The 15,025-nt window shown below is 46.7% G+C and overlaps 1 protein-coding gene across 5 annotated transcripts in view; it reads right to left on the bottom strand.

The window, feature by feature from the left end:
* Nucleotides 1–14,378, bottom strand: part of LOC105284382 (CUGBP Elav-like family member 4) — a 525,177-nt gene extending 510,799 nt beyond the window's left edge. For 2 of the 5 annotated variants that reach the window (XM_011347821.3, XM_011347822.3), the window contains exon 1: nucleotides 12,953–14,378. The gene's annotated coding sequence lies outside the window, so the exon portion shown is untranslated. The remainder of the gene's footprint in view (nucleotides 1–12,952) is intronic. The other 3 variants (XM_011347809.3, XM_011347810.3, XM_011347815.3) reach the window with 2 other exon arrangements.
* Nucleotides 14,379–15,025: the final 647 nt, after the last annotated feature.

The raw sequence follows: 15,025 nt of genomic DNA, 5'->3' as shown, positions 1-15,025 counted from the left end.
GCCGACTGGAAAGTTCTTTAATTTGCCCGATAAATCAGCGGACAGTTCCCTGGCACACGGTGGGATAACGTTTATCTCACGTGCGGTTCGTTCGCGCGACTCCAATCGCGATTTCATGGGATGATTTCGCGGCTACGTCTCGCTACGTTCCTTCCGTTCCGTATCCTTCTGTTTTTTCGCAGCCGAGCAAATTTAATTGAAGTAGAAGTCATAATTGCGGTGAAACCGTCTCTTGCGCTGATGGTCTCTGACAAATAACCCTTCAGTTTCTCACGTGATTAGTCCTAGAAAATTCCGCACATACGCTCATTAGTTAGCACCCCGTGATGACCGACAGCAGAGTCCATTTTTAACGCGCTGCGTTTCGATCTTGATTAATACTTGACAGATCGCGACGATGACTTGATCTCTGGCACGATCAATTTCGCGAGGAGGCACGTTTCGCTCGATAAAGTTCCTGATTAAAGTGCTCGCGTGTAACAAAGTTCCATATAGAGTATCCATATGTTTCCAACTTAATCTAACTCGACCCCAGGAAAGCTTGAAGTTTTGCGGGATATTTGATCGCGCCCGCTGTTCTCTTCCAGCAGATTCTTCCTCCTCCTCCTTCTCCTCCTCCGTTTCCTTCTTCTCTCCGGGACGATAAATTTTTCTCGCATCTACTCGTAAGCCGTGGTTTGACCGCGCAAAATAATATGCGGCCGGCTCCGGCCCTCATGTTTAGCTGATCGGCGGCTGATTACATGTGTTCCGCGCCAATGGTAGGAGCGCATGATAAAGCTGGCGGACGGCCGGGGCAGAAGGCCAGACACAGCCTCAATCACCGCAACCTGCTGGTCAGCCTAATCCGCCATAGTGGCCACCCATTCAAAATCAATAGATAATTTCGGCCCCTCTACAATGGGGCGTACATGCAAAGTGACGTACACGCGAAGAGGGTGGTATCCAATAACGCCCAAGTCTCGTTCTTTGAGATCGAGCAGCAGTGTTTGCGACCATCATTCATTACACCGCAATAATGTGGCAATGACAATTCCATGCAGATGCGAACATCGCTTTTAGCAGTTAATAATACACTCACGATGAAATTGTCGAAAATTGGTGCAACGCCTTTCATTGATGTGTCAACAAGCTTTATAAGAATTAAAGAAAACGCACAACAAGTGTCAGATATACCAGAGGAAATAATTATCAATTAAATCAGATGGCATTCATTTCCTTCTCAGCCAGAACGGAACAAGTGCCAAAGGTTATCATCGTATCGGCCGGTCTGTACACCACATTATAGAACGCGAATCCTTTGCATCGCATAGATAGCAACCGCGCGACGTGTTTTGCTCGCATCATCGAGGTATTAAGGCACGTTTTACCCCTCTGTACGGCGCGGCGTCTAAGTCCGCGTCCGCCCCACGGTCGTCACCACCTTGCAGCCTGACGCCGACGACGTTCGCCCCTACATGGTGGCATGAATATTCAGAACTTGCGTCTCGTTCAATATGAATGCCGTTGATCTTGGCGAGCCGCGTCTCCGTGCCGCTTGCGTTAACGCACAACCGCCAAGAGGCCGACCCGGTCGCATGGTCTGGTTCCCGAATAAATGGCGTTAATAATGAAGGTTTCCGTGGCTTCGCTCTGCTCTCGGTCGACCAGCACTCGGCAGGCGAGTTTCTATGAGATGGATCTCTCGAGCGAGAGGAGAGGAGATTGATGCTCGCTCAATATGCTTCTTGTACGCGTACGGATTACTTCGCATGCGTGAAGTGTGGAAGTAATATCGCGCCTCCCGAAGAATCTATCTCCCCGATGCTTTCGGCGAACTTCATCCCGATCTTATCGCGCGTTATGCGATTCACGTATGAAGGATCGGGAGGAAGTCTGGTGGATGCTACGTGTCCGTGAAAGGGCGCTTTGCAATTCCAGATTTTATTTCAGTAGGATGCAACGGGGTTGCGAAGAGGAGTAGAAGAAGAGAAATGGATTTTGTAATATTTTGTTACGTCCAAAATACCGAGGAAAAGTATTGTATCAAGTGAATTTTCTTAATTGGAATCTTTCAGAAAAAATACTTCAATAGAAAATGCACCATTTATTTAACTTCTCTAAAATTGCACTGTACCATGTGCATAAATGCGTATAGATATTTCTAGATCATTATACGTATTTAATTCTGTCAGTATTTCATACGTTATCTTCCTGCAAATTGTAAAGAAACTGCTCAATTAAAAAAAAGGAGATAAAAACATTTAGTGACGTAAAAATAATTTCATAAAGTTTGAGAGAAAAATTTCCAAACTATTTTTGTAGACTAAAAGACGGCATGAAACAAAAGAGTGGGAGACACTGGTGTAATCGATGCTGCAAGGACGTCGAGAGAATTGCGCGGTTACTGCTGGAGTGGGTTCCGACAATGCGCGCGCGACAGAAAGACTAAGGAGGCGAGATTGAATGCACAGCACCCGGCAATGGGATGGAGAGGTCAGAGGTTTGTGCAGGTGAATGGGTGGCAGTGCAGACAGCATTGCGCGCGTTGCACCGTGAGTCGATCCCCGGCGCACCGCGAAAGTTCAATCAAGCTAAACAACATTTCTGTCCGGTCGCGCCGGCCAAAAAGCGAACTGCCGTCCGTTCACGGACGGCCAACTGCGGCAGGCCGGGCTGGCTGGCCAGCCAACCTTTCCCCGACGTTGGTCTGGCCTCGCACCAACTTCAAACGCGTATGAAATCGCACTATCGTGCTAGCGGGGAATGCGTGGCAGCGGTCACGGGACCGGACAAATTTTTATCGGGTATCTAGCCCGCCCTCTTCCTACTCCTCCGGAAAAACGAACGATCGCACTTCGAAGACATTACCGAAGAATTGCGGACGATAGAGGATCCTAGTGGAAATGTATGATATTCTGCGGTCTTGATTATGAACTCGTTTATCTGATAAATCAGGAAGCATCGCGGAGGAACGGTGAGAATTGTTGTCGCGTGCCACGTTTGCGAGACAGTCATTAAATTTTAGAAGCATAATCAGAAATTCTACAGCCGACTAAAAGATATAAAATTTCGAATTTCGAATTAGCACTGTTCTCTATACACAAAAGTAAATCATACGGTGTGCATAACGTTGATTACACGTTAGGCACAACACGTTACACAACACGTCTCTAACTATCGATAAAGTACTGTCGAAGATGATTAAGTTGATGTCACCAGTTCTACAACGACCTATCTATATATCTCGGTCGTTTACAGATATCCTTGGCAATATCTTTGATCGGTCTTAACCATCCGTCATCGATTTCGTGGACAGACGGGAACGACGCTCGCAGATCACCGATTTTGACAGTTGATCATCGTAGTAGATTCGAGACACATTGATGTACGATGTGTCCTTGCCTACACAGAATAGTGCACAGCGGCGACTAAAGGCGACGATCGCGGAACGGACGCCAGATTGATCGGAGCCAAGGGTAGTTATGTCAGTAACGTGAGTAAGGGGGAAAGAGGAGAGCTTATGGGGTGACCGGGGTCGTCGCCCGGCTTTACTGCATGTGTCCTTCGCATTTAGTCCGTCTCCTCGTATCCATACGCGCTTATCATGTAATCCTCCAGACTTGATTACGTTAAAATAAATCTTTATTCTTGTAGATAAGTTGCTGAACATCAATCTGAGTTTTTCATGATTACCTACTTTCTTTAAGAATATACACAATAGATGAAACGACGACAAATATAATATAATGTACAGATCTTTTCTCTGGAATCTTTTGTAATATGATGCCAAGCTGTTATCAATACTTCGATGACTGCATGGAAGTACTACGCGTTAACAATGAAGAAAATCGAGCCGCGTGCGTGTCCGAGAATATCTTCTTGCCGCATTAAAACGTGCCGCACGAATGTCGTGCCCCGTCGAGAAACAAATAGGCGGTTTGGTACCGTTTGTTTGAGAGCGGCGTGCGGTGGGTGGAAAAGTTTGAAAGTGGAATTGAAAGCAAAGCGCCACGGCACGTAAACCGTGTTCGCCACTTGCAGCCGCACACCTCGATTCGTAAGTAATGTTTGAGGGTAACGATTCAATTCGTGCAATCGATGCGCGTTGGTACGGTAGGCAGCACATTGTTCGTTGTGTACCTGATTTAGCGAATTAGAAGAGGACATATATAACGCGCCGTTATTCGCCGTTATTCGCCTCCCCCGACTTAAGGTAATATTTAGTTTCGCGATAAGAGAGAAAAATCAAGAGAAAGGGTCAAGCTGCGCACTTCTCCTATAGCTTTCTGGGAGAGGCTCTAGCTTTCATCCCCTTTTCATTTAAAACTCTTTATCTTAAATAAGAGCACCATGTTTCGACCTTCGAGCTCTCTCGCTCTTTCTCCTTTTCTCTTTCCCCCTGTCACGATTGCACCCTATCCCGGTCCTAAGCTTTATTTTATTTCCTCCATTGTTTCCACTCCGCGTGAGTACCACCCTCACGTAGTCCTCCTCCTCATTTTCCACTCACACGGACTCACGCGTTCACTAACACACGCCACCACGTTGCTTTCTATAAATATCTACGCGCTCGTGCACAATGGAACCAAGATCCCTTTTCTCAGTTAGTTCCTGGTCCCCTGAACGTTGGCATTATTTTGCTCGGTAGCCCCCTTTGTTTCGGTCCGTTCTATTGAACTGCGGGCGAGATAATACGTCTTGCGCACCCTTGCGCCCGACACGTCGCTTCGAAACAAGTCCGCATTCTCGCTTTCCAATAATTCGCAGTTTTATCCTAACACCTCCGTTGACCTGCCTAGGGCGCGTGCAGGACCCATTACATCTCCTGCGGCGGAACGGCAATTCTGCTCGTGCTCACCGGGATCGATATTACGCCCTTCGCGATACGCACTAAATCCCATACGACACGTAACGCCGCGACCGGTCACGAAAGACCCGTCGTGCTGTTCTCGCTCAGCTAACGTCGGGAGATCGATTATGCGATGCGGATGGTCGGAACATCGAGGGGGGTGAATACGAGCGGGTAACTTTCAGGATGTAAAGGTCGAGGCGGCACCCCGGTATTAGCTAACCACGGGCTTGTGTATCTCGGAGTAAATTCCGAACTGTGCAAGGCATCTAGGATAATATTATGCTGTGCTGACATCTTTGGTGCTAGCCGGGCCGTCCGTTACACAACATCAGACTACCAACCAAACCCTGGGCCTTCCTTTACCCTTCTCCCGTACAGGCGGAGCTCAAGCCAAGTCGATAGCTCGCCCGAGATCCTGCGGTCACCCCTTACCCTGGTAAGACCAAAGGAGTCGCTTGCGCTGCCCATCCTTCTCGCTCATCGAAAGCTAGGAAGCTAGAGGGTGGAAGAGGGGGGGGGGAGAGAGACAGCCAAGCGAGCCGAAGGAAGAGGAGCCTAAGAGAGACAGCGTGACCTTGCCAGAGGCTAGGGAAGCTGACTGACCGAATACTACGAAACCTTAGCGAGGCTTCGCAAGCCCGTTACGAAGCTTTCAAATTACGGCACAGTTCCATCCAAGAAGCCAGAATTTGAATTAACGAGACGAGCAACAGGAACGAGCGCACCTGGGCTTGGTGTATTTTACTAAACGATGCGGCCACCGAGCCCAGCTACAATACGAGAATACTCCGCGAGTCTCGTCATATCTGCCCGCAATGCTATTAAATTTAACGTTCTCATAATAAGATTTCTTTAGCTATTACTCTAAGATTCATGTCGATAGTACGTCTCAGAAGACTAAACTTCTGATTTTAGAACGTTGTCACGATCGTATTATAACGTTTTTCGAGATGTAGTGCTCGCTTGAAGTAGCGACTTTCAGAATGAAAGAAATAATCGGGCGGTTTCTCCATGCGAGAGGAAAAACGGTCTCGCGTATTTCTAACCTCGTTTTGAGACGTCGTTTGAATTTATGGCCGCAACGTAAATACCTCTCGTACTCCACATACCGCGGCCGAGGTCTTCCTATACGTAAAGATATCGAGGTATGCCTATTCAAAGATGAAAGACCCATTACCGGCATATTTTGCGTACATAAAGTATTCTAGTATGCCGCACACAGAATTCCTTTAATATCTGTGGGCTACCGTGAATATATTACTTCACAAATTCCGATGCGCGGTATCATGTATGTAATTAAGATATATATCTTGTACATAATACATACATATATAATGCGCAATGCTTGATACTCTCATATTTATGCGATAAACGGGTAACGCGCTTTTCGTACGTCCATTTAAACTGACTGTTCCCGACGTTAAAAAGGAAACAAAAATGCCACCAACCAGCCTCGTCGAGGCGCTACGAAAGTTAGCAGAGGAGATTCCCAGAGGATAGTCGGCGTACACATTCGCAGCAGAAAACCGTCGGGGATGTTGCACGTCCTGGTCATGTAGCTACGTTGAATGCATCAGCATGTCCCACGGCAGTCGGACTACCATCAAGTATGTACGGAATGATATGATTTTCGTTTAATTAAAACTGCAATAATTGTTTCATCCACATTCCGCAGCGCGGGCATTAAATTATATATGGAGCATCGTATGGCTATATCGACGTCGCAATTCCAGGCGAAAGAGTGACACGGAAAAAAAAGGATGAATTGTAGGTACGTAGCTGAGCAGAGGGATGTATCGGATCGGAATGTGCTTGCGTGAACACGCTTCATGCGACCTTGTTCTCCTTCGTGTATGAAACGTCCGTATCGCAGATACATCGAACAGATTCCGTGGGCTCACGCATTGTACTTCGCACAATTGCACGCGAGTGCACGATACGATACATTTCACGATATATTTCAATAAAAATGCAAATCACGGTATTTTCCTCGCAAAAAATAAAATATTATTAGGCGACTATCAGAAGTGATATTCGAAAGGAGGATGTCACGCCCAACAAAGGGCATATTCTTTGCGGCTCAATAGCCGAGGATGAAAACGAGACTCGTACTGGCAGAAGCCGATGAGTATGTGCTACGCGAAAAGGAGGAAGGAAGGCGACGAGAATGGAAAATAAACGTAGCGATGATGCCCCGAGTTTGAAACAATTAACATAACAAAGCATGGTGCCGAGGGGGAAGAGAAAGAAAGAGAAAACGAGAGAAAGAGAGAGAGGGGAAAAGAGAAAGAGAGAGATAGTCGGAAAGGGAGGATACGTCGAGCCAAAAGGCAGGGAGAGCGCACGGACGCGTTTCTCTTGAGATTTTGGCACCGTTTCCAGCGTCGACGGCAGCCTATTCCAACTTGCGGTATTCGAAAACATTTTCCCCGGCCGGCGTAAACGGATCCGACGTGAACAGCTGAAGGCCCGCACGGCGTGAAGAAAACTTTCCTCCGTCGCCTGCCGTTGTCATAGTTTTACGACCGGTTCCCATATAATACGCGATACGTTAGCCCCAAAAATTCAAGAGACGTTAATTTATCCTACGCCACCTCCAATCCATTGGCTATATTCCTACTACGCTGAACTGAACTTACCGCGTAAAACGGTCTTATTCGTTGCGGCAAGTGAAAGATTAATAAAAATTGGTTGCTTTTCTCTTACTCTCCCTTAATAAGTTCTTTCGCATTTCGCTTGGTGTGTATGTGTATGTGATTTTGTTACAAATATGTTACATGTGGAAGGGAGGAAAGAATATAGGTAAAAAAATATTATGTATAATTAGGACCAAAATCCAGGCATTTTGTAGATGTATATTTTTATATACCTGTAGATATTCTGTCTGCCCTGACGTCAGTTTGTCTAATAAGTATTTTGCATTTCTTAAGAACTAATGATGGAATGCAAATATATATATGAAAGATGCTATTTTTCTCATCTCTGTAACGTAAAAAAAAACGACGTAAAATGTTTGTCACGTAGCGTATACATCACGGTGGATCAGACGAGAGAAAATTTTTCAGCCGGTGCGTTTGAAGAAGCGAGATCGATTCACAGCATCTTCAGTGTTTCTCGTCATTTTGCGCCGTAGAGGCGACGTAATATGCGGCTTATTTGATTAAGGTGCATTCAAGGCGTCATGCATATAATCGTATAAATTGCTTTTGATGTGTGAGAGCGCTTGCATCCACGCTGCGCCAATAAGAGAGATTCGTTCATCCGCTTTCCTATCTCCGCGTACTTTCCATAACGCTATCGCAAGAATGCGCATGACACTTGAAATCTCGAAAAAAATCGAGCGAATAATCTTCATAAAAAAATACTTTATCTATTAAATAAGAAATAAACGCCACATGCAATAATAAAAAATACAGCTTGTAATTCGCGAATAAAATAATCGATCAACAACTTCCTAAACATTCTTTTAATCCTGTTATTTTTAAATTAAGACTACCCAAGAAATAACACTATACTCAAAGATCTAGCGTGAATTATGTGGTGCGCGTGACTGTGATAAATATTTAGCTCCACTGAAAAGAAAGAGAGAGAGAGAGAGTGCAGATTACCTTTTCTTCCGTGCGGGACTAAAAGGATTTATAACGACGTAATCTTGCGCTAACATTTGCGACATATTGACGTTTATTAAATTCGCGTGGTAATTTAAAATTATGTAAAATGATATTCGTGATAGATACTCATTCTCCGAAATAAAGCTATTTTATAAGTAAAAAAAAAAAGAAAAAAGCGATCAAATTTCGGATCTTCATGTCTCAAAGGCCTCAAAATCCATGGAAACACATTGTCGTAAGGGCGCTTTAGAAATAGGATAACTTCGTGTAATACCGGAGATGAAAATTCTACAAAGACAATATGGTGTAAACAAAAAAGTTTGCAAGAAAAAGCGTAAAAATGAAGCGACACACTGTGAAACGTGTGTCATGTCTGACTATGTACCGTCCTTATCTACTCGCTTTAATATCACGCTCCCTAAGTAGAACGCGGCGTTACGTTCAGACGTCGCTGTTCCCGTAACACACTTCTATGAGAACTTCCCTCTGAGAACTTTCACCATATTAACCCAATATCAGCCATATGGTTTAGAATCAGGTTAACAACCGTTCAGTGCGAGATACATATCTTCCCTGGCTCTACGAGGATTATCGGCCAATCAATCTGATTTCATGTCATTTATGCAAATAGCAGCGAAGAGTGTTTAATTGATTATGTACATATATAGATCATCGCCTTTGTAAGTAAATCATGTAAGTAAATGTCACAATAATATACGATATATTAAAAATGTAAAATCATAAAAAAATATTTTACAAGCTTTTTATATCATATCTTAAGATAATATTTTTTAACAAACGTAACGTTAAAAAGCTTTCTAAGTGTTGAATAAGACAGAAACGTATTCAGCAGCGATGTACATCAACTTATTTTCTTCTTCAAGTTATGATTTTATTTAGTCTGTCCTATCGTTGTTTCCGCGACAACGGTTTCCTAAATTAACGACGATTTCGAATATGCGTCTTCGATCGCAATTGTACATAAATCTATGCGCCATATCGTTCTCGTCCATTAGCATCTCGTCGTGCGTAGAATCGCGGCGAGAACAGTGTATCCTGCAGTTTGTCGCGGTGTCGCAGTTGAGTAACACACCGACGCGCGACGTCCACGGAGGCAACCAGTCAGTGCTGGTGGGAAGTATAAAATGTCAATACGTTTACCGGCGGACCATTGTTGAGCTTGATCTATGTTTATGGGCGTAACGGCGTAGGTCGCCATCACGTTGCATACAGAGCAATGGCGCGCAAAAAGCGCGAGAGTATCTCTTTCTGTAATGTCCCGGCCGTAATAGTACAAAGGCGGTCCTCGGTTCCTGCTCGCGCCCGCGGATATATAGCATTTTGCGAGCATACGTGGAACACTTTGACACACGCATGCCGTGGATTGTTCCGCGAGTACCAAAAATAACTGTCTCTTTCTTTTCATGTTGCAGGTGCCAGTGCTTCAAATCCATCTTAAGCTCACGGAAAAATGTAATTAACTAATCTGTCGTATCTTCTTTTTTTCATCAATTTATTTAAACTAATTGCATGTAAATGAACGCAAACATGTATATGTTACTCAATAAAAGAGATTGGATATCCGAACTGATGCAATTAAATTTATCGAAATGTGTGCGAAAGATTAATGCCTTTGGAAAACTGGCGATAAGATTCAGAAAGATCGGAGAAGTTATTCGTACAAGATTATTTCCTCTTTTCATTTTGACATTACCTCCCTTCACTCATGCAATGTCTCGTAGCCGAGCGTCTTTGCTTATATCTTACGCGCATGTATCTTTGTACATACACCGTGTCGTTGTGTGTAATACCCAGGCCTAGACTAAAGCATATATCATTTGCGATAATGTATGCGCGTGATACAGATCCGCCGGTCGAACGATCACATCCTGCCCTACAGGTTCTCATTATTTTTGATTTTATGTACATATTCACACGTGACAAAGGTCGATGTCACAAAACTGACATTCCTCTCGAACTATTCGGAAACATTGAAACGGAACAGTGTAGAGCTGATCATCAACCGTACCTCATGGCGTTTGAGTATTTTTTCATTTCGGGTTATATTCCGTTTTTCTCGCTTGATGGTACTCGGCACGTAGACGAAAATTGCCGGGCGTAGAAAAAAGAAAGAACAGTAGCGAGTCGCTCGTCCGCTTTGTATGGTATATTGCAAGCAAAGGTTCAATGGGAAAGAGAGAGAGTGAGAGCGCGAGAGAGAAAGAACGAGGGGAGATCGAGGTGCCGGAGACTCGCCGGGGGAATGAAACCTGATTTAGGACTGCGGTCAAGAAATCTCCCAAGAGACCCTCCGGGCTGACCACCGCGCACTCGCTTCGCTTTCCAGTGTCCCTCCGAGTGCGATCCTCGCCCTCTACCACTACTACCTTCCTTCCGTCGACTCTTCGGTGTTCCACGTCCAATGTCCCCGTGTCCCTGGACGCCAACAAGTGCGACTCTTTACCAACATCGCGTCGGAAATGCGTCCGGAATACTGAGAACCCCGCCAAGTATTTCGGCCGGATACGTTACACCGAAAAAAGGAATTTAGTTTAACTGGCTCGATGCAGAGAGAGAAAGAGAGAGAGAGAGAGAATAAAGATAGCACGAATCAAGTTGGATTTGTCCCGTCAATGTGAAGCGTATTATTTTATATTTCGCGATCTATGTGGTACAACGTTATAACGTTGGTCTTTTCATTTCGTAAAATTAACGAACAACACGCGAGATCGGCCGTACACGTATGGCAAGTTAATACGTTCTGTTTCATTTGGGCCAAGTTCGTTCTGTCTCAAGAATATATTCTGAGAAAGTAGGAGGAGCTTTAATACAGAGAGACAATTCCGGCGTGGAATTTCATTCGATACATTTATTCCATACTTGCTCGAGAAACTTTCCTTTGGCTCATATAATATCTAGATTCGACTGCTTTTATATCGAGTGGATCCTTGCGAAGCGCAAAGCGAGCCGGCCGAAGGCAAAGTTTCAGATCAGGGACTATGAGAAGGAAGGGAGGAAGCGGTGCGGAGGAAAAGGAGGAAGAAAGAAAGGACGCTTCTCCTGGCACAGCCTGGCGTGTAGGTTACTACGTGCCTGCTCGCCGAGGCATCCCGTGACCGTGGTCTGGCTTAAGGATTCGGGTCAGGCTGTAACCTGCCTCGATTGCAAATACAGGAGGGAAACATCCTTGGCTCTGCCAAAACCAAAACTCGAGTGGCATGGAGCGTAGAGTGCGCGGCGCGACGAAAAACGCGGAAATTTAATCGACTTTTACCGCGATTCCCACGTGCCATCTTGCAGTCTCTTCCACCGCGTGTACAACTCATCGGAGAATCCTCGGACTTACCGTTACGAAACCGGAAGAGATAGATCGGCCACGTCGTCGTCGTTCGATCTAACCGAAAACCAGTAACCTTTAAACTTTTCTCGGCTCGTCCGCCAGCCACTTATCTTTCGGTGCACGAATTTCATGCCCGGAGAGTTATGAAGTGTGGATACTTTGCGATTGGTATATCGCAAATATTAGCAAATGAGCTGTCAGAATTCATTTGCTCAGTACCGTGCAGTAAATCCTGCATTTCCATTAGCAGAACATTTATCGTCGTGCATATGTTTGCTTTAAATTAAATCGCTATTGATAGGTCTCATTATTGTCACGTAAAAGATATATCGGCGCGATACCCTGACTCGTGAAAAATTGATCGTTTCGCTCAGAAACGCCCAAAGCATGCGATGTCATGGAAAAATAGCACATCCTTTGTCAACGGATATGAATCTTATTGGGCATACTTGGAATATGCTTCTACAGACGGCGGTGCAAGAATGCACCCGCGAAGCGGCAAAAGCTCGCAGCTGCAGTCACTGAAGAATGGGCCGACATACCGCGAGAAGTTCTTCGCCATCTTTTTTCGAGGCTCGCGCCGTCATGTAAAATTGTGGAGGTAGAAAATGTAAAATTCGTGCGAGCCGGCGGATATTAAAACGAGGATAGCCTACGAGGCATAAATCGTGTCAAGTATCTACGCAATAACTTATCTCTTTTCATTTCCATCCTTCGCACCCTTCATAAATAGATATACAGCGAGCGATGCAAAGTAGCCTTCCCGCGCGAGAAACTAACGTCTCTCTCTCTCTGACATTTTAAGTAAAGCCATCCAGACTCGGTGGATTTTGCCAAGGAAAAAAATAGCAGCAAAATGTTTAACCAATATTTGACAAAATATTTTATCACACCATAAATTAAAACATTTGCTAACGTGTGACTTCTTTCATCAATCTTCACGCGTCATTCATGCGGTAATCCCATTACCAAATAGTTGAGCGCGATGATAAGGAATTTCGCGCGTCATACTTTTTGGCAATGGTGTTCCTACAGCAAAGAACTTTCACGTCAGACGCGAAAATAGTACGTACGGCGCATGTAGAACAATGGATGTGCGATAAATCATCAAGTGAATCACATTTTACGATCTTAAATCCTTAACAGCGATTTTTGATGATAAGTTACCTGGCTGATAGAGATAAAGGTCCGCGGCGCGCGGCCACACAATCGCCGAGCGCTCCACGCTGCCTGCTTGATTCCGCGTGCTTGCGGATCCCGGAAGTCCTACGAAGAATCGCAAGCCACAAATGAGCCCCCGTGTCTCGTGTCCCGCAGTCACGGTTGCGCTCGCGAGTCGTCGTTCTTCAAGAGTCCTCGTCGTCCGCTTGAACGGAATCGCGACGGTGATACGCCGTCATCCCTCTCCTTCCGTTCGCGACATGAACGTTCGCTCGCGGGAACGTGATCCACCAACGGAGTCAAGTACGACGTCGTCGCCTCGCGTAAACAATGCCTGTCCACGCAAGAGAATCACTACTCACCGAGTACAGTTCACGTCCGTGCGCGGATTACACCGAGCGTGCTCAGAGGCACCATGAACACCGAGTGCTTTACTCGCGAGCGTGTGGGAGAATCCACCGTCTGACGCACGAAACCACCCGCGACGAGTAAACTGAACGCACAGTACACGCGAGAGTCGCGATTGCGCGGCCACGAGCGCCGCCGGTACGCGTCAGACGACCACGTGAGCTAAGAGCGATCTGTGTGATCCGAGTCCACGTGTCGTCGATCTCGCAGAGAGGATCAGCCGACCGATCCGGTCGAACGAGCGACGTGTGTGTCGGATTAACTCGCGAGGCACGACGGAGAAGAAGCGAATCTCGTGTCCTACGAAGAACGAGGAAGAAACTGGCACCGTGGACGGTCCACGTCGGGTTTAATCCAACTACTTGGCGCGTGCGTGGTCAGTACAGGTTGTCACGTCGAAGCACCAACGCGGCCACGAGCGAAAGCAACATTTAGAAACACCACCACCGACACTTGGGGGAGGATCGTCGTTCCGTGACTCGCCAATCCCCGTAGCGTCCGCTGCGTCCGAGCGAGCGCTCCTCGTGCTAGGTGTCACTCGACTCTGATGCGCTAGCACCGACGGCGAGAGCGTCGACCGCGTGACTACCCGTGACGACCGTCCTCCGCCACGTCGTCGTCGTCGTACACATCAAGGAGAAAGAGCGGCGTCACTTTGACGAGCGGATGGCCCCCCTTCGGGCTCAGAAACGCGGGATGAAAATCTCGCCAGCGCGCGGTCGATCGACAGCGACGACGACGACGCGTCCTTCTCCCACTGTCGAGAATCCCTTCGAGATCCTTGATACGACGTATCCCGCTTCGTATCGCAGGCCCTTCCGGATCACGGGCCGACGACAGAGTGGGCGACGAGTCGGCGGGGGGGACGGGGGGAGAAGGGAGCACGACGGAGTCGCGTCCCCAGCTGACTGATTGTCGTGCGTCGTTAAACGGCGTAAATGAAAATCCTCGTGCACTCCGGCAACGACGACGACGCTGCCTCCTTTGCCAAAACGTGGAGACGGTGTACACTGCGGTCGCTCTCCGCACACTGAGGATAGCTGACGTCACGAGCCCACCACGCGGAGGTGGTCTCGCGAACGAACGTTTCGCGCCGGCGCCCGCGGCGCAGCAATCCCTATAGGCACACACAGTGCCAGAACAACCCTGCGCGCCGGTGTGTTCTCTCTCCGGCTCTGCCGGCTCTCCGAAAACTATATATATCCCACCCACCAATACCACTGGCACGACTCCGTTCCATCTACGAGCGGCAGCCGAGTAACGGTTTAACCGTCGACGGAGGAGCTAACACCTAATGGGGTTTTACGTTACGTCACGTTGGGCACGGTCAAAGAGAGCAAACCCGCTTGCCGCTTCCGCATACGATCGATCTCGAGACGGAAAAACGGGCACCCGTGACGAGCAATTGATTGTAACGCGCTGGACACGTTATATCCTGAATGCGCCTGATCGGCTACCGAATGTGTCTGAGAACGAAATGATTTACGGCCTGCCTGATTGTCAGGCAGATATGAATGCTACGAGGATTTTGATGGAAGAAGAAGAGATGCACTACGCGGTACAGCTCGTTAACGTGTATCACGATCGAAATGATTCAGGATTAGTTTCTATGGTGGAAGTAGGTAATAACGGGACAATAGCATTGTGCAGTGTTGCGGAATAACGAGCTTT

The sequence above is a fragment of the Ooceraea biroi genome, chromosome 7 (genome assembly GCF_003672135.1).
Source record: "Ooceraea biroi isolate clonal line C1 chromosome 7, Obir_v5.4, whole genome shotgun sequence".
In the NCBI taxonomy this organism is placed as follows: domain Eukaryota; kingdom Metazoa; phylum Arthropoda; class Insecta; order Hymenoptera; family Formicidae; genus Ooceraea; species Ooceraea biroi.
The sequence above is the reverse complement of the archived record's forward strand: the minus strand, read 5'-3'. Positions and strand labels throughout refer to the sequence as shown.